Raw genomic sequence first — 26,987 nt, 5'->3', positions numbered from 1 at the left:
GGCAAAAACCAATGAGTTTAATACATAGTCAGGGCCCTTGACTTTACCTTTTTTAAGGTAACGAAGCTATGGAAGGTGATGAAGAAGATGATGCACCAACCTCTCCTATTCTAAGCCCTCCTCATGACATTTAGGCTCGAGTGTCCCACCTTCTTCCTTAAATTTCACATTCATCGAGGACCACTACAATCTCTGGCATGGCTATATCGACTCTCTCTCTTCCTTCGTTGAAGGTTTGCAAACAATGAGCTCACAGCTTACAAAATTCAGCGGATAGATTAGTATCTTTCTTCACCAAGTGCTTGCATCTCAAGAAGCACTTAATGCTCACTTTGATTCGATCTTTCCTCCTCCGGAATACTAGATTTACTTTTAGTATCTTTAGCATTTAGCATTTGTTTTGATGTATTATGGAATCATGTTTATGATCATTAAACAAGGTTTATGCTTTTGGATTTCATCACTTGTGCTTTGACAAATTCTTTTATTTTAAATGTGATGATTATTATTATTTATGGATTTGTATTTGTATGACATCTTAAGTTTATTTGAGGGGAAATATTAATCTCCCATATAGTTGAATTATTGTTTTGATCATGTATGATTAGTAATATACATTACGTTTTTACTTATGTCAAAAGGGTTTTAAAAATAAGTGAAATAGATTTGAAAGTTGACATGCCTTATATGATATACTTCGAATATAATAATAATAATAATAATAATAATAATAATAATAATAATAATAATAATAATAATAGCTTGTAAAAGATAGGAAAATAAATGTTGAATTTGAGCTTTTTATTATTTACCAATCATTGATATTACTTTGCAAATCATCTCGTTTGTCATAATCAAAATAGATAAATTATTGACATATGGTTGGCTTTAACCTTAAAATTTTGATCATAACGAATAAATTAATCTTTCTTACTAACAAAAGATCAAAATCAAGACTGTCATTACAAATCAAGCTCTACAAAGAAGGTCAAGATCAAAGTCATGTCTTTCAAGCATTCAAGACAAAATCCTTAAAGATGAGTTTTAGAGCCATTTTTAGAGAGGATCAAAGAACAAATTTCTAGACCAAATGTTAAGGTACTAATACTTTGATCTTTCATAGTTAATTATATAAAGCTGAAAAGGAATTTTATTCACCAAAAATTATTTTGATACCACTTGCATTATATATTTTGATCAAAAAAAAATTTGATTTTCATCATTCTAAACTTTATCTTTTTAAAATCCATATTTGGTATAAAATAATATATGAACTTAGATCATATTTCTAAAATGTCATTTACCTTTGAATAACTAGTTTAAAGAACATTCCAAAATCCAAGTTTTTAAAACCTTTTGGATTATGCCAAACTGAACAATTGGTCGACAGAACCAATCGACCATTTGGTCCATAGGTTGCTCGATTTAGGGATAGGTGGATCGATCTATAAATGTTTCAAAATTTGAACGTTCAGACTTCATTCATCGGCTTTATTTTTGGGTCATCCGAACTTATATGGCCGACCGAACTATCATTTGAAATAACAGTAAGTTTTGGAAATTGTTCTCTATAAATTAATTCTCTTTTACAATTACTCAGAGATCTTTGAAGTGTATTCTTGAAAGAAATATTTTGAGCAAATATTCGAATTTACATTTCAATTATTTCTTCTGCATCTTCATCTTGAAAAACTTTGTTATTTGAATCAAACTTTTAAAACATCATCGTCATTAAAGTTTTTTACCTAATACTTGAGCTGTCTTTTGTTGCTAATGACTAAAGTGTTAGTCTCCCTTGATACTTCATTTATTTCTATCATTTAGTAATAGAGAAATTTGATTGTAAAACTATTTTCATCAAACCTTTAGGTCATATTGAGATACATTAAAACTCAATATTATATAAAGATCAGTACTTCTTGTTTGTAAGTCATCGAAAATTTTGTAAACGTTTTTTATTGCACCATAAATTAATCAATTTAGCAAAAATTCTTGCACAATGAAAAACTTGGTAACGGGGGACTTAAATTATTGATTTGGATCAAACATCCATAAATATATCATTTGCAATTCTCTATATATTTTTACTTATCTTTATTTTGCTTATGATTAATATTTGATTGATCCCCATGATATTAAATTACTTTAATTGAAATTATTGTTCGAAAAAATTTCAAAAACCAATTCACTCTCCCATGTTGATTAGTTATTTAGAAGTTATCAAAGTATGGATTTTAGAACATTTTAGATAATATCTTAGATTTCGATAATGATCGAAATGTACCACCATAGTCTATGTGGGTCTAACCTAAAATTTTGAGTTCTCTTGTATCCAAAGGATGATAATTTTTCATTTAATTAAGAAACACAGGTGAAAAAAATAAATAAAGCTATTACATAAAAAAAAAAAAAAAACATATATATATTTCTTTACAAAAAGTGAGAAAAAAAATGTATAAATGATGCTTAAAAATAGAAGTGTCAATGGACTTAGCCGAGCTTGCTCAGCCCCCTTACCCACGAGCTTGAGTTCGTGAGCTCAATGGTCGAGCTAAGCTTGACCCATGAGCTCATCTTTTTATTTTTTTTAAATCCTCTTCTTTTTTGGGAGTTTGGGATCGCCTACTTAATTTTCAAGTATGCAGAATTAAAATGGGTAATTAACACAAAATATTATTACCTTTAAATGTTATTGTGTAAAATGTTTATACCTTTCATTTTTTGATACTATTATCCTTACCTTTATGTTTTATTGTGGAAATCATCATTTTCATCAAAATTCTCTTGTAAAATGACAAATATACCCCCTATTTAAATAAATGAATAAAAAAGAAAAGAGAGGTTAAAGAATATATTGCAATCATAAAGCCTAAATTTTAAAAAAAATACAAATGAGTCCAAATAAATTATCAAAAGAGTAATTAGCATAAAACGTCCATAGTTTTTATTATTACTGTGCAAAATGTCCATACCTTTCATTTTTTGAGATTTTCACCATTATTTCATATTTCATTGCGAAAATCGTTATTTTATCTATTTTCTCAATTTAAAGCTATAAAATGACAAATATACAATTCTCTTTAAATAAACAAAAATAAAGAAAAGAAAAATAAAAAAAATTGCAACTATAATTTCAAAATTTTGAAAAAAGTGCAAATAAAAAATTAAAAAGAAAGTAATTTTTTAATTATTTATTTGAATTTTATTTGCATTGTTTTTAAAAAAATTGCGAGTATATTTGTAATTTGTTCTTTATTTTTTTTTTTAATCTGAAGCAGAGGGTATACTTGTCATTTTACAGTTTTGAATTGAGAAAATTGATGAAAATAATGATTTTTGCAATGAAATATAAAAATAAGGGTTAAAATATCAAAAAACGAAAGATAGAAACTTTTTGCACAATAATAATGAGAGGTAGTGATGTTTTGTGCTAATTACGTTTTTGATAATTTATTTGAACTTATTTGCACTTTTTACAAAAAGTTTGGGAGTATGATTGCAATTTATTCTTTAACTTTTCTTTTCCTTTTTATTTATTTAAATATGGGGTATAGTTGTCATTTTACATGAAAAAATTGATTAAAATGATGATTTTCGCAATACAAAGTGAAGGTAAGGGTAAAAGTGCTAAAAAAATAAAAGGTATGGATGTTTTACACAATAACTTGAAAGATAATGACTTTTTGTGCTAATTACCCAATTAAAATTGTACACAAATAACTTACTACGTGTGTAATTTTTTTTAAAAGAATATAATGTTATTAAGAAATTAACAAAGTATGAACATGACAAAATTAATGTTGTTTACCTAACTACACACAATTTCGGCATACTTATTTTGAATTCAGAAATGAGCATCATTTAATTCTTTATACACATTAAGCATTTTAAAATGTCTTCGTTAACTCGACCATTGTACTAAAAAAAGATTCCAATGTTACATTGTTAACTGAAAATGTTAATAGATCATGTGTCATACCTAAACAATGGACATCTATGTTTGTTATGTCTCCAAAAATCAAGTAAATCAAAATCCATTATATCGGGTAGATCGATTATTCTAAGCATTGGATGAATAAAATATCTATGTAATTTTACAGGCATTCCAACTGGATCTACCTTCTATAAACTTTGATTATATGTAGGAGACATAGTAGAAGAACCTACTGCACTCATTCACTCTGGAAGTTACTCCACATGTTTTGTACTCTTCAAATTATACTTAGGATCCATTACACATACTAAGAAAAATAACATAGGTAAGTCTTTCCAATAATTTCTAAATTTTGGTTCCATAGGAAATAATAATTCGGTAAAATCATGAACATTTCCATATTTGTTGAAATTTCTTGCAATGAGTAAATGTCGTTCAAGAATTTAACACTAGTCCTAGATAATATATTCGTGAAATCATAGAAAAATTTCAAAAATCTCTTAACTTTAAAAGTCAATTTCGAATCAGTATTTGTCAAAATAAAGTTTGACTCATTTCTTGTATGTATGAAATTATAAAACTCGTTAATTAGTGCTTCATAACCGTCACAAGATTTGAGTAATAAATAAGTCGAGTTCCACCTATGTCCCACATCGGTTACAAATTTTCGGATTTCTACCAAATTGAGCACAATATTCTTCTAATACTTGTTTTCTACTTGGCTATATAGTTAATATACACTAATGCATTCCTATTTCTACCAATTTGTTCGTTAATATGCTTTATACCATCTTGCATAATTAAATTAAATATGTGATATAAACAACGAACGTAAAATAGAAAACCACCAAAATCTTGATTAAGAACCGTTTATAGTTTATTAATAATAGGTTTATTAACACTTGCATTATCAAATGCAAAATTACTAATTTTAGATTTGCAACGATATTCTTTTATAATTTACATAATAGCTTTAAATATGTTATTAGTATTGTGAAGAACTCAATTATTTTAAAAGCAATTATTCTTTTATACATTTTCCAAAGTGGTTCTATATAGAGAGCAATTATAGCTACATAATCTTTTTATTAATTCCTTCCCATATATCCGATGTAAAAGATATAGCACCACCATATTTTTGTAATTCATGTATTAATTATTTTTTATGTCCAACGAAATAATCAATGCAACTGAAACAAAAAGTGTTTCTACTTACCCCCAACATATTTTGATTAAAAATCTTCTTATGAATTTCATGAAATGTTGGTTGTTCACTATACTTAGCAGCAGCTCATCACCACAAACGAATTTCAGCATTTTTTCATGATAATTTTTTTCCAAATATATCCATGTGTTTAGTGTAGTAAAACTAGTATCGAGAGGAGGAGTACCATATAGAGGTTGTGTTTGTGTTTGGCCAATAAGTTCATCTTAGGCCGAACATTTCTTGTAGTGATGGTTGAGGTGGGTAGTTTCAATTTCTTTTTCTTTTCTTTTCTTTTTTCATGTTAATTTTGTTTGGCAATGTTTACAATCTGCTTTAAATTTTGGACTATGTCGACTTTATGATTAGTGGAAATCAATTTGAAGTGTTCTCAATACTTTGTAATTTGTTTAGATTTTCGCTTGCCTTTGCATCAGGTATTTCAAGTTTCGCTACTTCATCAATATCATTCAAATCAATTAGATGATTGCTCGCGTGCACATCGTCATGTCCAAATCATTGGAAATTGGGATGTTGTTGAGACCCAAAAAAATCATTATAGAATTGATATTGTGGTGTCAGGGGTGAGTTACTACCAAACAAACCTTCAACGTAAGACTTGAGATCCATTTGTATAAAATGAAATTGGAATGATTAATAGGATATAGAAATATAGAATATATGAATTATAAAATTGAGATAAAGTGGGAAAATATACAGAATGAGAAATATAATAGATGGATTAAATAGACTGATGATTGAATAATGTAATAAGAAATTGAATTTAGAATGAGTAATTTAGATTGTAAAATGTAGAAGATAGATTGTAGAGAATTTGCGTGAAAAATAAATTGAAATAGGGAGTATTATAGAGTTTTACAAAAAATAATAAATAAAATAAAATAATAATTAATTTGACCATTGGGTGCCCAATGATCACATTCGATCACTTTTCTTCAATTAGTAACCAAACTATCATTTTAAAAAATAATAATAATAATAATTAAAAATTAAAAAAAGTAAAAGTAAAAAGTAAAAAAGTGACTGTTTGGTCACTAAATTTTACAAAAAATAATAAATAAAATAAAATAATAATTAATTTGACCGTTGGGTGCCCAACGATCGCATTCGATCACTTTTCTTCAATTAGTAACCAAACTATCATTTTAAAAATAATAATAATAATAATAAAAATGAAAAATAAAAAAAGTAAAAGTAAAAAAGTGACCGTTTGGTCACTAAATTTTGGTAAGCTCGTGAGCAATGCCCACGAGCTGCTCACCACAAGCGGCTTGGCTCTTCTGTTTCAATCTCCAAGCTCGTCTTCAAATGAGCCCAAGCAATTCATTGATCGAGCTTCAAAAAAGTGAGCGAGAGTAGCGATGAGCGGCTCGATCCAATTGCCATCCCTACATAAAACCACCTTCAAATTTTAAAAAAATTCGGGGCCAACGCTTAGGATGCTTGCTGTCTACGGCCCCAAACATATGATGGTCATCAAAAAATTAAGACCCAATTTTTTACACTAAAAAAGCAGGCCCAAACCTTTTCGTAACGGAGCCCAAGTAATTTTTAATGTATATTCTGTCAAAAATTGGAAGTCAAAACACTTCCTTTAAACAATTATGCCTATCTCTCATCAAAATTGATGTTGGACCTGACCGACCTTCAAAATACTCACCTCGCTGGTCGGAGGCCGAAGGTAAATCACCAACTCTTCTTTTTATTGAATGAATTATAAATAAATATGCTGTTTCTAAACTTCAATTGATTATTAATCTTTTGCAGTTCAAAGATCGAAATTTTCTGAAAAATCAATAAAGTTCTATTGTCCTCAGTTACTTTTAAATTTGTCCTGTATTGATTAATGATTATGATATTTGTATTGACGTATTGTGTCGACTAGGAAGTGTTTGTCTATACATGAAGAAAGAAAGAGAGAGAAAGCAAAATAATAATAATAATAATAATAATAATAATAATAATAATAATAATAATAATAATAATAATAATAAAGAGATTATGCAATATCAAGCCTGGGCGATGGACAAATCTCTCAATAGTAATACAAAAAATACGACAGAAAATTCTGTTAAAATTTTAGTTGGTGAAGAATTTGAAAATCATTAGAAAAAAAAATATATTGCTAGAATTAGGGTGTGTCTTGAATTCTATTTTAAACATGATTGGGAATTCTAATTAAGGCCGACATTAAGAGAAATTCTATTTGGAATGCTTTTGGAATCATATTCGAACTCTATTTGACAAATTTTAGTTGAAATTCTATTTAGAGCTCTATTAGGAATTGAAATTTGTGTTGGATTTGAACAGATCAAGATATGGACAAAAGAATGAAAAGGATGCAAAACTTGAGACTTGGAACCGGGGCGCCAGCCCTATGGTGCTGATGTAAGTGTTATGCCCTAGATCCAATCGATTTAGGTTGTAAACGCTTTTAATATATTTAATGCATTTGATTTTGGCGAGATCTATTATTTATTTAAATTAATTTTGTAATAAATAATATTAAATAATAGAATCCGAAGATAACAACTATTAGAGTTAAAACTTTATTTGTATGGAGATTTTTTATTTTTTGGAATAGCAATCATGAAGTGTGATATTTCGCTTTGGATCGTAGCACAAGATTTTTATTGTGACGGATAAAGATGAAGCAATACTTGCGCAAACGGATTTGGACGATGCGTTGTTGGGATTTGACAAAATGCCCACAACTTGAAATCAAGAAGAGAAACAACGTAGAGATCGTAAAGTCCTATCCCAGATTCGTCTTCATCTTTTAAGTTATACTTTCAGGACATTTTGAATGAGAAGTTCATCGCTGCGTTATGGTTAAGATTGGAATAATTTTGCATGATGAAGAGTCTTACTAGAGAATTGCACTTGAAGCAACGCCTTTAGTCATCGTATAACAAAATATACATCTCTTGAAGATTACCTAGCTATGTCTCGCTGATTTTGAAACCTTGGAAGTTAAACATTATTAAGAAGATTTGGGTTTGATTTTGTTGTGTTTGTTGCTCGTTTCATATATGTTATTTAGAGACACAATCTTATATAGTTGTGATATTCTTACTATTGAAGATGTTTATGATGTACTCTATTCAAAGGAAAAGATCAAGTAGATCTTTCGAACTGAGGCTTATGGAGATGGGCTCATTATTGATGGTGGTTCTGAAAGAAGCAAACTAAGGTCTAACTTCACAAATAAAATTTGTAATTATTGAGAGAAATGGGCACTTGGTTAAAGATTGCTATAAGTTACAGAAGAAAAATATTATCTTCTTGAGTACTCTTGACTTGAAAGGGTACAAATTCATTGGTGAATGTGAAGTTCTGAAGGTTAATAAAGGTGATCATATTATGTTGTAAGGAAAGAAAAAGTCCAAGTTATATGTCTTGCAAGGTATTACAGAATCTATGAAGGTCAATCAGCATAAATTTGGAGCTCAAGTGGATTGTGAGTTTGTTTCAGTACCATCAGAATTTTGTTTGGGATCTATTTTGATGAATATGATTAAGTTAAGTTCAAAAGTTAGGAATAATTTCGCTTTGCCACCATTAACAGTGATGACATTGTATTCAATCACTAGAAACAGACTCATTTTTGAGAATATACCTTCACATAGGTACAAAGATGTCGATTTAGTTAATTCTATTTTGTTCGTGGTTGAAGGTAATGATTCTAGCAATTCAATTGAAGCGTTTCGTGGTAATTCTGTTACAAGCCTTTTTTTCAACTTTGTTTGGTGATTGTTAATCAGGTTTGATTTTGTTGCTCATGATTCAAGCAACTTTGGTGTCCAAGGGTGTCCTTGAAATTTTGATTACCTAGGTTTTTTGAGTTTGAACCCATTTGGGTTTTGCAGTAGAGGTGGATAATATTTTTAAGTTGGAAATTTTGATAGAGAATTTCGTTTGTGATTTTCGTTGAAGAGTTGAAGCTCATTTATTGTAGTGAAATTTGGCTCCAAGTGGAGAATCTTTAACGTTTACTTATTGTAGTGGAATTCGTGTCAATGTAGGATTGTTGGAATTAGGGTATGACTTGGATTCTATCTTGAAGATGATTGGGTATTTTAAATAAGGTCGAAAATGGAAATTGTTTTCACCCAAATGTGTTATTTGATGGCCAAAATTTTCCATGGAATTACTTTTCCATCCTACCCCCCACGTGACCCTTTTTCTTGGTTTTTAAGGAAATTGTTTTCCTTTGGTTTTGGTGGAAAAGTGTTTCAATCTTTTTTTTTTTTCAAAATTTCAACAATGGAAACAAATTATATCCACAATTGTAATAAATTTTGTCCTTTTAATTGACAATTTTCATGAAAAATAAAGTCAAACAAACACCAAAATATCCAAAATTTTAACATTTTTCAAGTGAAAAATTATATTAATCAAACACATTTAATTGACAATTTCCCGTAAAACAAGTTCTAGGCAATTCAATTTTCTAAAATTCGTTTTCTTTTCACCTAAATTTCATTCTTGCAATCAAATGAACCCTTAGTCTATTTGAAAAATTCTAGTTGATGTTCTATTTCAAAGCCCCATTGAAAGTAGAAAGTTGTGTTGAATTTAAAGAGATTAAGATATGGACAAAAGAATGAAGAAAAACATCAAAAGGAAGCAATACTCGAGACCTAGCGCCCAGGCGACACCTATTCTATTTGTACATATATTTTTGGTCTCCTAATTCAATTTTGAAGGATTTTTTGCATTATACTTCTTCTACAACACCATGACTAGGTTTGGATGTTCCATATATATATAGCTCTTCATTATAGTTTAGATTAAGTTAGAAAAATAAAAGACACAAAATCATTATAATTCTTTTAGAAAAATAAAAGACACAAAATCATTATAATTCTTTTAGAAAAATAAAAGACACAAAATCATTATAATTCTTTTAGAAAAATAAAAGACACAAAATCATTATAATTCTTTTAGAAAAATAAAAGACACAAAATCATTATAATTCTTTTAGAAAAATAAAAGACACAAAATCATTATAATTCTTTTAGAAAAATAAAAGACACAAAATCATTATAATTCTTTTAGAAAAATAAAAGACACAAAATCATTATAATTCTTTCTCCATATTTTATTGAAATCTCCATTCCTCTACCAATTATGTTATTCTTGAGTTTGTGATCAATTACTTTATATTGAGTCATATTATTTTCTCGCCTACTATCACAACAAATTAGTATCGAAATTATCCGGTATTTTCTTCGTTGTTTATGTCTGAAGACCATGATAATTTAGGAGATGAGGAAAAAAGAATGAATAACACGAAGATTTTGATTAAAAAAAATAAAAATGTGTAGCTTTAACTTTGGACATTACTGGTCCATAATATTAGAAAATTATTGATCAAAATTTGTTGGGGAATTGTAATTCCCCAACAAAATTTAGCCTGCATCATTCTTTAAAAATCCATTCTGTTTTTCAAACTCATTATTAATTACACATTCTCACAATAAATAATTTCAAAGGTAAACTCAATTTTTTCATACTTTTTCACCATAGATTTTAAAAAAAAAAAAAAACTTATTGTAAGATCTATTTCTCTAAAAAAAAAATGAGGCTCAAACAAACCCGTTGAATTGTTACTAAAAAAAATGCCTCTTAAAAATATTTGTTGCGAAAGTTGTCTCAAAACTTGCCGAAAACAAAAAGGGGCATTAATTAATTTCGCAAAATAAAATTGAAATTGCTTTGGCATGACGCAGTTCGATTTTAATTCTGGAAAAGATGCCAAAAGTTTATTTGGCAAGGAAGGCTGGTTAAAGTAATTGGCAAAATGTAATGTCTGTGTTCAGCCCTTTTTAATTACAAATAGGTCGAAAATTAAACAATGTTATCTCTAAATTGACAATGATTATTCTTTTTCGAATACATGCCTTGAGAGTTTCTTGAGATAAAAAATTCCAAGTCCAGTATTCTGATTTTTGTTATTCTCTTTATCGGTTGTTCAAGAAGTAGAAATTAGTGTTCATGGTAACAAGCTTAGGATATTATTCATTCTACGTTTTTTGACTTTTGGTGAGTGAAATTTTATATGATTGTAAAAAATGTTCATATAATGAAAGCTCGACCGTCAGCAAATTTTCTGTATTTTTCTGATTTCTTTGTTTGATTATATTTCTGTGAACAATGATCATGTGAGCAAATTGAGGAATATGTTTTAATTCCCAACAGTGAAGTGTCACGTTTTTTAGAGTGTTGCAACACATAGAAGATATGCCATGCCATGTATCGCAGAAAAGATTGATAGAAAAATTGATTTTGACTTGTGGTAGATACAAAGTCCATTATGTTTTGATGTTGTATAGAACTTTGAGCGAAAGAACAATCCCATCAAGTATGAATAACTTGGTCACATCAAGAAAAAACTGTTCAAAACATAGGATATACTAGGCTAACTACTAGGGTTCAGAAGGGCAGTGTTGGGAAATTATCATCAGCGAGGTAAAATGAAGAAGAAATAAACAACTAGAATATCAAGTGGATGAAAAAAGAGAAGATGAAGAACAAAATGAATATAAAGAACGAGGGATTGTTGTCATCAAAAGATATTGGCCCCCTCTTGGGATTGAATGATGTGCTTAAGAGTTTTGGCAAATGATTTGTAAGATTATATTAAACCTTGTAAAAAGTTTAACACTAAAGCACAAATACAATCCTCCAAAAATTTAAGAACACAAAAGAAGATATTGAATATGAATGTAAATTAATAGTTTGATTCAATGTGAAATGATATGTGGATCTCGAGATGTTTTTCAATGTTTCTATTGTGTTTGTATTGATCATTCATCACCTATTTATAGGCCTTAATTAATACACCACAAAATGGTATCAAAACATTATGAAAAGTAGCAACTTTTAATCCAAAACAGTCCCTAAGTTTCAAATTGGAAAACCAGCCAACGGTTATTTTCTAACACTATGTGTACGCATAGTGAAAGCAAATTTGATTCTGTGTTAGCCAAAACATATCTCGTGTATGCACAAAATGCAAAAATCAAAATTTCCATTTTTCAATTTCTTTTGATTCTACTAATTCTACAATTGAGCCCAACAATTAGCCCGCTATCATTCCATTGATTTTGAATAAATATTCAACAATCCACCACTTGTTCAAAATCAATATGATCACATATTCAAAATGACGACACTTATGTATAACGACTAGATATCTTTCGATTTGAATCTACCCATGGTGTAAGTGAAACAAAGTAAAGTCAGAATTAGAGGTAGCATGGAAGCTTTAAACCAATTATTCTTTGTGACAATACTGGTAAGAAAACACACATAAGTATCATGTGTTCTCAAATTTCTCGACTTGCTTAGCGCTAATATGGCCTTGCGCTCATCCTATTTAACAAACTTTAAGAGAGAAACTTCAACTCTCTACTGAGCCGACACCACCTCAAAGTTCATTTAGGTGAAGTACTTTTAGTATCTTTGTTACTTTTAGAGATACTTGTGTTTTAGCACTGAATTTCATTAAGAGCTTTAAACTTAACCCCCACTTTAGTAACAACCAACATTATTTAATTAGGATAGGGTTATCGCGGATTTAAATAATGTTGCAACTATCCATATACTTGTTGTTGCCTTTTCAACCCGTAGATTACCTTTTGAATAATGATAGGTAGGGTTGTTGTCATTGATGGACCTTTTAATTTAGGAGTTTCAACCCCATCCCGCTCGAAGTAGACACCACTAAATCTTTATTTAGAGACTTGGTTAAATGATCGACTAAGTCTTTTCAAAAATTATTCCATCCTTTTGAAGTTACGTCTAAGACTCATATGTCTTAGCTTTCCATTATCTGTAACTTAGTATCTTATCAAATGTAGCTAGCCAATGATCAATTCGTTTGATAAATATATCTTGTCACCACCAAGAAATCCTTTTATGAAGCTACGTGCTTCTCACTAGCATTATCTAATTGATTTCCAAACACAGTTGAACGATTTTTATCAAGTTATTACACTGATCAATCACTTTTACTGGTGGATTTCACACAATGGTATTCACTTTTCATCATTGAAGCATTACAATGATCTTCAATAGCATAAATATTCCAATTGAACTTGCAAACGCCGTAATCAATTTTAACCTATTTTATCCATTTTTGTGTATATCATATCCTTATAATTGTATAAGGACTTTTTACGTTCTCTCCTTCACAGATTTCTTTCTATGATTAAAAGGTTTAGGGAACCTTAACTTTTTAAATTAAGTTATCCCCACAATTCCTTATTTAGGAATATAAATGCAATTTAGTAATATTGCATTCACAAGTTTTTAAATTCTCATATAGGATCACAACCATTTATGTTCACCCCCACATTCTTGGACTATACTTGAAGTTAGAGGTCATAAGCTCTTTCATGGTTTAATTCACTTATCACCTTGATAATATTTGTCAAAGTCTAAGTACTTTTAGATAATGGTTGTTAAGTCGTAATTTGCTTCAATTTAACTATCTTTAATTTTGATTCCATAATTTGATCAAGGTCATCTCCTAGACCAACAATGCTTTTCCAAGCATAGACTAACTCAATTTGTTCCAGAATTGAATTAAAATTCAACAACAAGTAAGACTAAACATCTTGATTCTCACAAGATAGTATTATACCACATCAAATAATAAGGTATATATTCACCTAATTCATGTTTGGACAAAATCACTAGTCATATGCAAATATAATTTTGCATAAGATCATTTTTTTTAGAGATATTCACCATCACCACTAATTATAGACATCATTTGTCCTTCATAAAATGTTTCCATATCCCAATAATTAGACAAGCAATTTCACTTTGAAATAATAAGGGCAAAACCATATTTTATCATACTCTTATGCAACTATAATTTTGCATAAGTCATTTCGTTTAATTTCATCAAATTAATTGAGGCAATCAACATTAACCAAAGTTAATATAATTTTTGACAAGACTTGAATTCAACCAACCAGTTTATCATTTCATTCTCATATTCCAATAAAAGAAATGGTTATTAAAATTCACACACTTTCAACAAGTAGTTGGCATTCTTCCAATATTATCATTCCAAACATATGAACCATTTCCAATTTCAAGTCATTAAGTGAGTTAATTCTCGTCACCAAATGATGATTTTCACTTAGACAAGTTCAACTTACAAGTACATACGAGTCATATAGTTAAACTCGACTAATGTTTATAACAATAGCCACATATCAATTTGTCATTCTCATTATAAACATAATCATATTTTAAATATAGGATTGTGTAAACCATTTAGAGCAGACCATAAATTTTGTAAATTAATACAATTAAAGGTCCTTTTAGACCTAATTTAATATAATAATGATTATGTAAAGAGAGATGGTCATACCATAATAATATAAACATCATTGAGACATTAAGACCAATATGGATTAACAATTTTAAGAAACATCAATTAGTCCTTTCAAAACCACATTTTCCATGTTAGTACATCCATGTAAATCATATGAATGAATAAAGAAAGACATTCATTTTACATCATCTAAATTGATCATAGAATATTTCATAATATTGTGCATAATTTTCTACCCATAAGAGGCTTAATTTTCATTAATAAATAATCGCGCTATTCTTTTAAGTTTTTCATATTGACACCAAACAATTCCACAGTAGTCTTTCATAAGCCTCTACCATTTCCATATATTGCATAAAAATCAAATTCAATAATAAAGCATATTCAAATTAAAATATCACACACATGCTTTATTCCAGCCAAATATATCATGCAAGGAATTTATGCACCTACATAATTTGTAATTACGGACATAATATTCAGATTCCTTCCACTAGTAAGAAATCTCTATGTATTCACATGAAGTCCATATGTGATGCCATCAAATATTTATCATATATACTTTATAGAAGATGACCATGAAACGAACATGCATCTTTAATTTTCATACAACGTCATGGTTTCCATATTTCCACTTTCACGACTATTCTTATGAGCATATGCGACAATTTTATGCACAACCGAGATTCATCTTATAATCATTGGGGTATAACATTGATAATGTGTATATTATATTTACAAAACATATCATATGTATGCATGAAATTGAAACGCAATTTCGACTTACCAAATTTGGAGAAAACGAAATGATAATTTACCAAATCCAAATGCAAGAATCTGGATTCATGTCTTTCTACAAATCGAACTATCTCGTGAAGTTAGTGCCATCAAATGATCCACACGAACAAAATCTCGACCCATCAACTTGATTCATGCCATAGTTGTTCTATTCTCCATCGCCAAATACCGTTTGAGATTGTTGGGAAATTATCATCACCGAGGTAAAATGGAGAAGAAACTAACAGCCATAATATCAAGAAGATGAAAAAAGAGAAGATGAAGAACAAAATGAATAAAAAGGCAAAAACGTGGGATCGCTGTCCTCAAATGATATTTGCCCCCTCTCGAGATTGAATGAGGTGCTTAAGGGTTTTGATAAATAGTTTGTAGGATTATATCAAGTCTTGTAAAGGATTTAACACTAAAGTACAAGTGCAATTCTCCAAAACGTTAAAAACACAAAAGAAGATATTGAATATGAATGTAAATCAATAGTTTGATTCAATGTATAATGATATGTGGATCTCAAAATATTTTTTAATATTTCTATTGCAGTTGTATTGATCATTCATTACCTATTTATAGGCCTAAATCAATACACCACAAAATGGTGCTAAAATATTGTGAAAAATGACAACTTTTAATCCAAAACAGTCCCCAAATTTCAAATTGAAAAATCGACCAACGACTTTTTTAACACTATGTGTACGCATAGTATAAATCTTAAGTACGCATAGTGGAAGCAAATTTGATTCTGTTTTAGCCAACACACATCTCGTGTAAGCACAAAATTAAGCAAATTTTTCATTTTTCAATTTCTTTTGATTTTACTAATTCCACAATTGAACCCAACAATTAGTCCATTATCATTCCATTGATTTTGAACAACTATTCAACAAGCAGGGTGTCCCTCTTTATTGGAGCTTGCTCAAGTATCCTCATGGCAGACGCAATTGTCATGATAGAGAATGTGTTACTACAAGTAGTTCAAATGTTTGTACTCCGGAATCGACTTGATATTGACGCAAGATGTGTTGTAGAATTGCATTGTGGAATTTTTGGCTTATACCATAATTTTTCATCAAGTTTGTTCAAGATGGGCCGATGAAATTCTTAGAATTTTTTTAATTCTAAGTAATTAGACTCGTATAGTGAAAAAAGTTAAATTTCTTTTTTGAAAATTACGACAATCAAATTTTGTCAAAGTTCACTGGTTATTCTCAAGTATCATGATTAAAAGGTATGAAGAAGACAATAAAAACTTTTGGCAACGTTTTTAATCAAGGTAAAGATTGTTGGGAAAGTTCTCCCAAAACTTGCCAAAATAAAATGGACATTAAGTCAGTGTGGGAAATAAAAATGGGATGATCAGATTGCCTGGGTTCAGTTCATTTTTAATTTATGGAAAGAAGCTAAACCTTTTAATAGATGGCAAAAGAAATTGGCAGATTCATATGTTTGTGTTCATCTATTTTTTAATTAGAATTATGTAAAAAATTGAAACATACTCTCTATGAATTGTTTATTCTCTTTGAGTATGATTTGAGGTTTTTTTTTAACGGAAAAATTGTAAATCCACCATCCTGGATTTTCTTCCCTTTTTATGTTTTTCAGAGTAGAAATTAATAGACATGGCAAAGCTATGATATTATTTTCTTATGGTACTTTGGAGTTTGGGTGAGTAAAATTATATACATAAATATAACAAATTTTCATAATGTGGAAAGCTTGACAGTTTGTAAATTTTTCTCCATCTTTTTATTATTTGTTCTGTGTCATTGTACTTTTCTGAATAAAAATTGGTATGGAAAATTGACGAATTAGTCTCAATTTTCAAATAGGTTGTTATTAATTTTCCCAAATATTCAGAAAAATGGACATTTCTAATATATATTACACTCGAAATTTATCAAATATTGGTGATTGAAAATGTTTTGTCCACTCCGTTTCATTGGATAAAGCATTTTACTTTTATTGCAAGTTGTCTAAGAAAGAAGGAAACAAGTCAATTAGCTAATGCAGGAATAAGTTACTGGAAAAATTTTGAAAGCCATGAAACAAATAATGTGTACATTAATAACATGAGAAGATGGATTGAATTGGAAATGAGGTTGCAAAAGAATTTAACCATTGACAAAGCCATGCAATATCAAATAGCAAAGATAGAGAACACTTGAGAGAAGTTTTTGTGAGAATAACTTATCTTGATAGCTTTCTTAGTAAGAATAAATTGGCATTGTGTAGGAACAATAAGAAAATTTATTTAGAAGATAATGAATAATTTTTAAGAATTATTGAATTGAATAATTGAAATGATCGCTGAGTTTGATCCAATACTGAAAAACACATATGAAGTATTAAAGAGAAGGAAATTCACTATCATTATCTCAGTCATAAAATTCAAAATGAATTCGTGCACATTTTAGGAAGTGAGTTCGGAAGTGCAATAATTAAAAAAAGTTAAATAAGCAAAATACATTTTAATTATGCTTGATTGTACACTTGATATAAGTAATGAAAAATCAGTATTTCTTATAATATGATGTGTAGACATCTCAATAAGTCCATTTAAAGCTTTTAGGATTCCTTAAGGTAGATATCTCAGGGAAAAGATTGTTTGGTGACTCAATAGATGTTCTACAAAAACTTAAAAATTATGATAATGGTTCTAATATTAAAGGGAAACATGAAGGTGTACACAAAAAATTAATGTTAGAAGAGTAAATTTAAAGTGACTTTTGAAAGTTCTAAAAAATTATTATTGTGAATTTGATTGTTATTATTTGTTAAAAATAATATTAATGATCATTGTATGTAATGTTATTTCCAATTATATATCGAAGCTACATATAAAATTTGGTCTAAGGCCCTCAAATCTCAAGACTCGCATGTAAAATGTCATCTTTCAAAGCAATCTTCTAAAAAATTTCTTTTTTATACATATAAAATATATCGTAAATGTCGCGCCTCTATTATTATAGAGCTTTGTGTGGGTGCACAACCTATTTACCTTCAGGCTTCAAGGTATGTCCCAATTCTAAGGTCTTGAATTGAATACTTCTTGATTTTTACTCGATTTTATGATTTTACAACTTTTATAGAGATGTATGATGTTATCACAGTTAAACCTCATGAATGAATAGCTTTAGGACTAAGGAAACTTTATTATCTGATAAGTTCTTAATTTATTAAGGTATTTTTCTTTTCCAGTTACATTATCATTGTCGAATTTACATAGTTTTTTGGTGGGTTTATGAAGCAGAGGAACCAAATATAGAAAATATAAATAGTTTAGATGCAATGAATCTTGCAAGTTTGGGCTAGACAATAGATGTTCAAACAAATACATTACAAATTGTTTTCAATATTTTAAATTTCGATATACGAATAACATAACTTCAGAGAATTGAATGAATCATTAGATGGTGGAAGTATTTAAGAACTACAAAATGTAGTCACTAATTTGGCTCTATTTTATTCAAAATGTATCTCTCTCTCTCTCTCTCTCTCTCTCTCTCTCTCTCTCTTTTATTTTCAACCACACAATTTTCAATAAAATAATAGTTCGTGTAAATTCAAAACTTTTTATTCTTTTCTAACCACACATTTTAAAAAAATCACTATTCCAAAATACATTTTCGTAAAATTTAATTTTTATTAGAGCCCAAACAATGGCATAATCAAAGAGTTGAATCATCATAATCAAATGAGTGATGATATATAGCACCTAGGGCTACACACAATAAATAAATAAATAAATAAATAAATTGTAGAACCACAAATCGAACCGAACTCATTGGTCTGAAACCATTAGGTCGAGTCGATGTGGACTCGCGATTTTTTCCCTCAAACCGAATCGTACCATTTTTAAATGATTTGGTTTAAATTTCGATTTTTCACCCAAAGTTGACTAGAACCATTTTTTAAAAAATTTTAATTGAAAAATTAATTTTATTAAATTATAAATTTTATAGGTTTTTTTTTTTTTAAATACCAATTTACAGGCTACAGCAAATTAGCAATACAAATTCCAAAATGATAATTTGAATTGGGCCATACTAGGGTAGCCAATAGTGAATAATGAAGAGGCCCAAATTTTCAAAATGAACTTCAGACTTCAGAATTAGAAAAAGCCCAATTCTCTTAAAATTTTTAATATTAAATTTTATTTTTTTTTAAATGAGATATTGAACTTCAAATTTCAGAGGCTCCAATCTGGTTTACCCTTTCGAGCAATTTCATGCCCAAAGCTTCACATCTTCAAATTTTCTCCAAAATTGATCAAGTTTCCTCCATAAATCTTCAATTATTCCTTTAAAGATTATTTCACAACACATTTTTTTGAAAATTTTTAAATCAAAGCTCTTTAGATTCAGACCATTTTCCACCTATGCTGCAACGGCGCATGTGTTGCTCTGGTCTCCAACTCCTCATACCGTTGATGCACCCTAACCTCCGCCCTCCCCAAATTTCAGTTATTGATTCAATTTCTTGGTTCTTTGAGTTTTTGAAATTAATTAATTAATTTTTTGGCTTATTGGCTCCTACATATGTGATTTGTTTTAACTACATGTTTGTTCTTTTAACTGTATGCTTATTAGCTATTTTAACTATATATGAAATCAAACTAACTATATGTTTGTTCTTTTTCTTAGTTAGTTACCACTTACATGTATTACCTTATTGTTTCTTTTTCATAGATTAGCTTTGTCTATTGTTTTTTTTTTTTTTTATCTTTTTACAGATATGGATCAAATTCTAGAAGAAATCGGTGATGCAAATCCAATAGAGGATAACCCTGAAGATATGAAAACGGATGGGAAAGGCAAGAAGGGAAACAAAAGGTTTGAGGTGTGGGATCATTTTAAAATCTGCAGGGATGAGAAGCCAGAATGTAATTATTGTGGACAAACATACAAGTATCATGCAAAAACAGCGAACTAGTACATTATGAAATCATCTCATGTAGTTGTGCAAGAGGTACCCGTATAAGGTTCAAGACAAAAAAGCAAAAGAGAATAACTGACTATAGTATGTATAAAATTGATGAGCTTTCTAAGGGTATTGGTAGCTGTGAAGAACATGTCAAATTTGTTCAGATAGATGTTGGAGAATAGATTACAAGATTCTTCTTATTGTTCGAGTAATTTTTTTTTCAACATGTGGAAGATGAAGATTTTCAGTGTTATATGAGATTTTTTTTGCCCAAAATTTGTATTTTTCTTTAAGGATGATGGTTCAACATCAAGTTTGTTTGACTACTGATTGTTGGACATCGATATAGAATATTATTTATTTCTGTTTAACTGCTCCTTGGATTGATAATGATTGGAGACTTCAAAAAATGATTATAAGTTTCATTCAAGTCTCAAGTTATAAGTGAGATATGATAGGAAATAAGTTGATTTCTTGTCTTAAAAAGTTGAGGAATCAATAAGATTTTTTTGTATGACTATTGATAATGCCTCCTCTAATTATGTAACATTACTAGGTGGAGAAATGTTTCATATAAGGTGTTGTGCTCATATACTAATTCTTATTATTTGTAATGGTTTGAAAGAAATAAGTCATGCTATTTCAGCTATTTGTAATATAGTGAGATTTATTAGATCTTCCCCATAACAACTAAAAAGGTTCTAGGAGAGTTACAAGGAAGTAAATATTGAGTCTCGAACTTTGTTGTGTTTGGATGTCACAACTAAATGAAATTCCACTTGATGTTGTAAGCTGCTATGAAGTTTAAAAAAAAAACATTTTTTGTTTTTGAATGAGATGAAAATTATACAAACTATTTTAATAAAGACAGATGTGATGGAAGAAATATAAATGGACCATCAACACGTATCGATTGAAATTGAGCAGAAGTATTTGTTAAGTTCTTTGGGACTTTCTATTAAATGACTTTAAAATATAGTGGTTCGAATTATGCTCTCAATAAATAAGTGAAATTCATGGAGAATTGAATGAATTAGCTGAAGAGACTACGCTTTGATGAGATCCATGGTAAATAGTACATGGAAAAAAATATGATATACATTAGGGCAATGTTGAAAAGTTTAATCATTATTTCATTGCAATAATTCTTGACCCAAGATGCGAGTTAGAACTTTTAGACTCGGGTTTGAATTTATTTTCGAAGTAAAAATTGCAAAAACGTTGTTGAAAAGAGTTGAAGAGACACTCTACAAGTTGTATACATGCTATGCTATGAAGAAATGGCGACTCCAATCGCTCCAGTATCAACTTCACCCAACAATAATACCAAAAGTAGTAGTCCAAGTCCTTCACAACTTGCTTTAGGTTTTTTAACCAATTCCTTCTATTTCTAAAGCTAAACTTATGGAAAACATGAAATTTAAAAAGGAATGGTTTTATTGATTATTTGTCTTAACATTGTGAAGATTTAACTGATCCCAATTTTGACATATTACGTTGGTGAAATTTGAATGTATACAAATATAAAATTGTTTCCCAAATTGTCAAAGATGTATTAGCAATTCAAATATCTCTGATCACTTAGGATTCAACATTTTTCCATAACTGGTCTCATTTTTATTCCTTTAGAAGTTAATTGGGTGCAAAAATAATTGAGGTCTTAATATACACGAAGAATTGGTGCGTAACAGCAAGAAACTTATAATGCTTCGTCAAAATTTGAATGAGGTAAAGGCATCGGATAACTAGGAGAAAGCAATAAAAGGTGACATTTATTTTTCTATTATCAAGTTGGATATTTCTATGCATATTATTCCTAAATTGATTGTCAATGTATTAATAAACACTAATGAATATCTTTATATTTTCATATTAGGGTAATTAGCACAAACATTCTTACATTTCAATGTTATTGTGTAATGCGTTCATACCTTTCATTTTTTGGCACTTTTATCCTCAACTTCACGTTTTATTGTCAAAATCATCATTTTCATCAAATTTCTCTTGTAAAATGACAAATATACCCCATATTTAAATAAAACAATAAAAAAGAAAAGAAAAATTAATGAATAAATTGCAATCATATTCCCAAACTTTTTTAAAAAGTGCAAATAAGTCCAAATAAATTATCAAAATGTTAATTAGCATAAAACGTTCATACATTTCATTTTTATTGTGCAAAACAGTCATACTTTTCATTTTTTGACATGTTCATCCTTATTTCATATTTCATTACGAAAATCATTATTTTCATCTATTTCTTTAATTAAAAGTTGTAAAAATGACAAATATACACTCCTCGTTAGATAAACAGAAATGAAAAGATAAATAAAAAATAAATTGCGATCATATTTCCAAAAGTTTCAAAAAAGTACAAATAAATGTTAATTAACACAAAACGTCCTTACCTTATATTGTTATTGTGCAAAACATTGGTACTTTTCATTTTTCAGAACTTTTACCCTTATATTCACCTTTTATTGCGGAAATCATTATTTTCATCAAAACTTTCCTGTAAAATGACAAATATACCCCTATTTAAATAAAACAATATAAAATAAAATAAAATTTTAAAAATAAATTGCAATCATATTCCCAAACTTTTTTAAAAAGTGCAAATGAGTCCTAATAAATTATCGAAAGGGTAATTGGCACAAAACATCCATACCTTTCACTATTATTGTACAAAACATCCTACATTTCATTTTTTGACATTTTTACACTTATTTTTGTATTTCATTGCAAATATCTTATTTTCATCCATTTTTCTCAATTAAAAACTGTAAAATGACAAATATGTCCTTCTATTTAAATAAAAAAAATAAATAAATGAAAAATAAAGAATAAATTGCAAATATACTCCTAAATTTTTCAAAAAAGTACAAATAAATTCTAAATAAATAATTAAAAAAGAAAGTGGTTTTTTTTGTTTTTCAATTATTTATTTGTATTTTATTTATACTTGTTGAAAAATTTGGGAGTATATCTGCAATTTGTTCTTTATTTTTGTTTATTTAAAGAGGGGGGTATATTTGATATTTTACAATTTTTAATTGAGAAAATGGATGAAAACAATGATTTTTGCAATGAAATATAAAAATAAGGGTGAAAATATCAAAAAATGAAAGGTATGGACGTTTTGCACAATAATAATGAAAAGTAGAGATATTTTTTGCTAATTACCTTTCGATAATTTATTTGGACTCATTTGCACTTTTTAAAAAAGTTTGGGAGTATGATTGCAATTTATTCTTTAATTTTTCTTTTCTTTTCTTTTTTATTGTTTTATTTAAATAGAGGGTATATGTGTCGTATTACATGAAAAGGTTGATTTTCGAAATAAAATGTGAAGGCAACGGTAAAAGTACTAAAAATGAAAAGTATAGATGTTTTGTATAATAACATTGAAAAGTAAGGACGTTTTGTACTAATTACTCTTTCATATTATAGAAAGGTCGAATTATGTGTTACAGCAGGGGATATTGATCCAATTAGTGTCAAATGAGAGGTTAGAACGCCATTTTTATACTTCTTTCCTTTTATCAACTGGTAGAAATATTATTTTAAAATCGGAACTTTATGCAATTTTTGTGTGATTCTCGACTCTATGTTTTAATTACAAATTTTGCTAAATTTGATGACTGCGTGTTGAATTGAGGATTAATGTAATATGCTATCTGTTGGCTGTCCCTTTTTTAACCATGAATGTTTTTGCTAATGAAGGGGTGTTGGCATGCTACTTGTAAAAGTTTGAATGGAGAAATCTATTGGCTTGTTGCAAAATGCTAACTCGCTACTACTTTTTGGCCTTTTTGTTTGTATTTCGAATTTCAGTCAATATATGATTTTAATTTAACATTTTTAGTTATCGTTTAAATTTATATGTTAACTTGTTTAAACTATATTACTATAATGTCGATACGCAAATCATGGAGCAAAATCGAACCAATCGCAAATCAATGGTTTGATTTGATTTGGTTTGGTCTGAAAAATAAAATAGTTTGGTTTAGTTTAAAAAAATTTCAAATCACATGAAATGGTTTGAGTTGAAAATATGACACAAACCACATAAATCCCTAACAACACCGGTAGTGTTAGAATATTAGTGTAGATTACCACGCTTGATATGTTCAATTAAATGAATCATGTAAAATTACATTTAAGTGAACCTATCATTTCATGTCATCCAATTGACATATGGATTGGTACTTAATACTAATGGTTATGAATAGTATTACTCTAATCCAATGGATGTTAAGGACCTCTTGAAATACCTTGTAGAAAATAGGAATGAAAAAAATATTCGTCAAATTCGATATTCGCGGGCCCCGTCCTGAACGGGGTAGGGATTACTCACTTAATTGGACCGTCGCCCCGAGACGGGTATGGGTAACAAGGGTCCCACCCCGTTCAATTTTTTTTAATAAAAAATTCAATATTTTAAATGGAAAAACTCCACGAATTTCATTAATTCTAATAAAATATAGAACTAAGATTATCTAAAGAATATGATAGACAATAAATATCTTAGTTTAACAAATATAATCGAATAATTTAAATTTTAAAAATTAATTAATTAATTAAAAAAATTAAATCATATTCAAAAATGAAAGTGATATTCCCTGGAAATTAAGTCATATTCAAAAGTGAATTTCCCTGGAAATTAATCAACTCCTCCGAGCTGTGCTTTCTCTGGAAATTAAAAAGAGCAATAGGGAAATTCCCCAAAACACCAAAAATAAAGTAAACACAGCGGATGAATCTGGAGAACAAAAATTATTTACATGAATTCCAATTATTGTCACCACCACCACCACCACCACCACCACCACCACCAACTTAATCTGCCCTTGCAGCTTCCCAAGAGATGATTTCGGTTCACCGTCTCTGATTTCAGACTCTTGTTTCATTTTTATTTTATTTTAAATTTTTTGGGAGGGGAATATGAAGTCAAGGAGGAACGAACGTTAATTTTATGTTTCCAAGAAACAATTACTAAGTTCCAATGCTACAAATAAAATCATATTCAAAAATGAAAGTGATCAATCTCTCAAAAGTTATAAATGCCCTACCAGAGAATCAATATTGATATATTCCACTTTTCTAAATCAAAATCAGTTTCATTGTTTTTCAACTGATTACCTAGTATGAAGAACAAATGACTCAATTAGTGTTCATAAACAAAAATTATTCTAGCATTAAATCCCCTCTCACTAAGGTTTTGAAATAGATACGCCATGGCCAAAGCCACTAAAGCAATGGCCTAGAGCCGTCAAAGTTGGGGCCTCAAAAAATATAAAATCGTACGTGTTTATTCTAATTATAAGTCTCTCCATAATTTGTATCGTACAAACTCTTCATTTAAATATAAGTATGCCATTTATTTAAATATTTAATGTTGCAATGCTTGTAAAAAATTATGTATAAGGACCTCAATAAATAGTCCCCTGGAGCTTTAAAGTGCTCAGGACCGAATCGAAACTTGCCAAAGTAAATCAAACAATGGTTGGATGAAGAAGGATTCCTGTTGTGTTCATGGGCAGAGACAGGACTCAAACTTCGTAGTTAGGGCAAAGTACCGTGCATTCTAGAGGAGTATGCGTTATAAATTCTGTGAAACGCCGTTCTTACTAAGATTATGTCTTTTTCCAACTTACTCAAGTTCAATCGATTTCAAATTGACAAATCCTAATTAGGATATTGAATATATTGCGTAAGCATATCTAAGGTGATAATGGTAGTGATGTAACTATAACAATTAAAATTTTGATGGTCAAGATAAAAATTATAAGTGAAATGATCACTCATAAAATTAGTCCCAATCAAATTATATCATCCGATGTTCAATGAGTAGAAAAATGTTGATATTTATCATAACCACGAAAATACACTATTAAATTCACTATTTTCAATATGAAAATGAGAAATATTTCGGATAAGTAAAAATAAACTGAACCTTGTTAACACGAAAAAAATATTAAGCGGATGTTTAATAGGTATTTTTATGTAATAATGTATTTTAGAATAGTAAATTGATGTGAAATGTGTAGTTGAGAAATAAGAAAAAGTTTTTGATTTACGTGTAATATTATTTTAATAAAAAGTGTGTGGTTGAAAAGAAGAGAGAAAAATGCATTTTGAAAAAAATGGCTACCAAACGGAACCAAAATCCATGTTTGTTAGGGATAAGTATTAACCGAAAAATATTAAATTCATGTTAGATTTTAATTTAAGTCAAAATTAATAAATTTTGATTATATATTTCATATAATTCACAATTTAATTACACATTTAATGAATTTTTATCAAAATTTAATAAAATTTTGATTTTAATACCAGGGACTAAACGCTACAGAGACTAAAGATATTTACTTGTCATCATAGCAAAAATGAACAGACAACTGTACGTGCAATTGGTATATTCTATTATATAATTAGTATTTAGATGTAATAATCATGGAGGAGGGTCTCTTTGGGGAAGGAGTAAAAGTCATGTGGGAACCTGGGAACCAACAAGGGCACAATCTGCGATTTACCTCCACTAGTCACTGAGGGATCGGGCGCTAGAGGTCCAGGATTTAGTCCGGCTAAGCTGGGACACCTGGGTTATCAAAAAAAAAAAAAAAAAGAGTCATGACAAAGGTTAAAAAAAAAAAAAAAAAAACAAAATGTTACGTGTCATCTTGTAAATCGTGTTTTTACAGTTGTACCTTCCATCAGAACTATACGGAAACGCAAAACACGTTTTGTCATTT

The 26,987-nt window shown here is 29.0% G+C and overlaps 1 long non-coding RNA gene across 1 annotated transcript; it reads left to right on the top strand.

The window, feature by feature from the left end:
* Positions 1-19,498: 19,498 nt before the first annotated feature.
* Positions 19,499-20,603, top strand: LOC111393676. The gene is made up of 2 exons (XR_002702469.1): positions 19,499-19,771; positions 20,042-20,603. It is a non-coding gene; the product is annotated as an uncharacterized LOC111393676 (long non-coding RNA).
* The last annotated feature ends 6,384 nt before the right edge of the window (positions 20,604-26,987 follow it).

The sequence above is a fragment of the Olea europaea genome, chromosome 4 (genome assembly GCF_002742605.1).
Source record: "Olea europaea var. sylvestris chromosome 4, O_europaea_v1, whole genome shotgun sequence".
In the NCBI taxonomy this organism is placed as follows: domain Eukaryota; kingdom Viridiplantae; phylum Streptophyta; class Magnoliopsida; order Lamiales; family Oleaceae; genus Olea; species Olea europaea.
The sequence above is the reverse complement of the archived record's forward strand: the minus strand, read 5'-3'. Positions and strand labels throughout refer to the sequence as shown.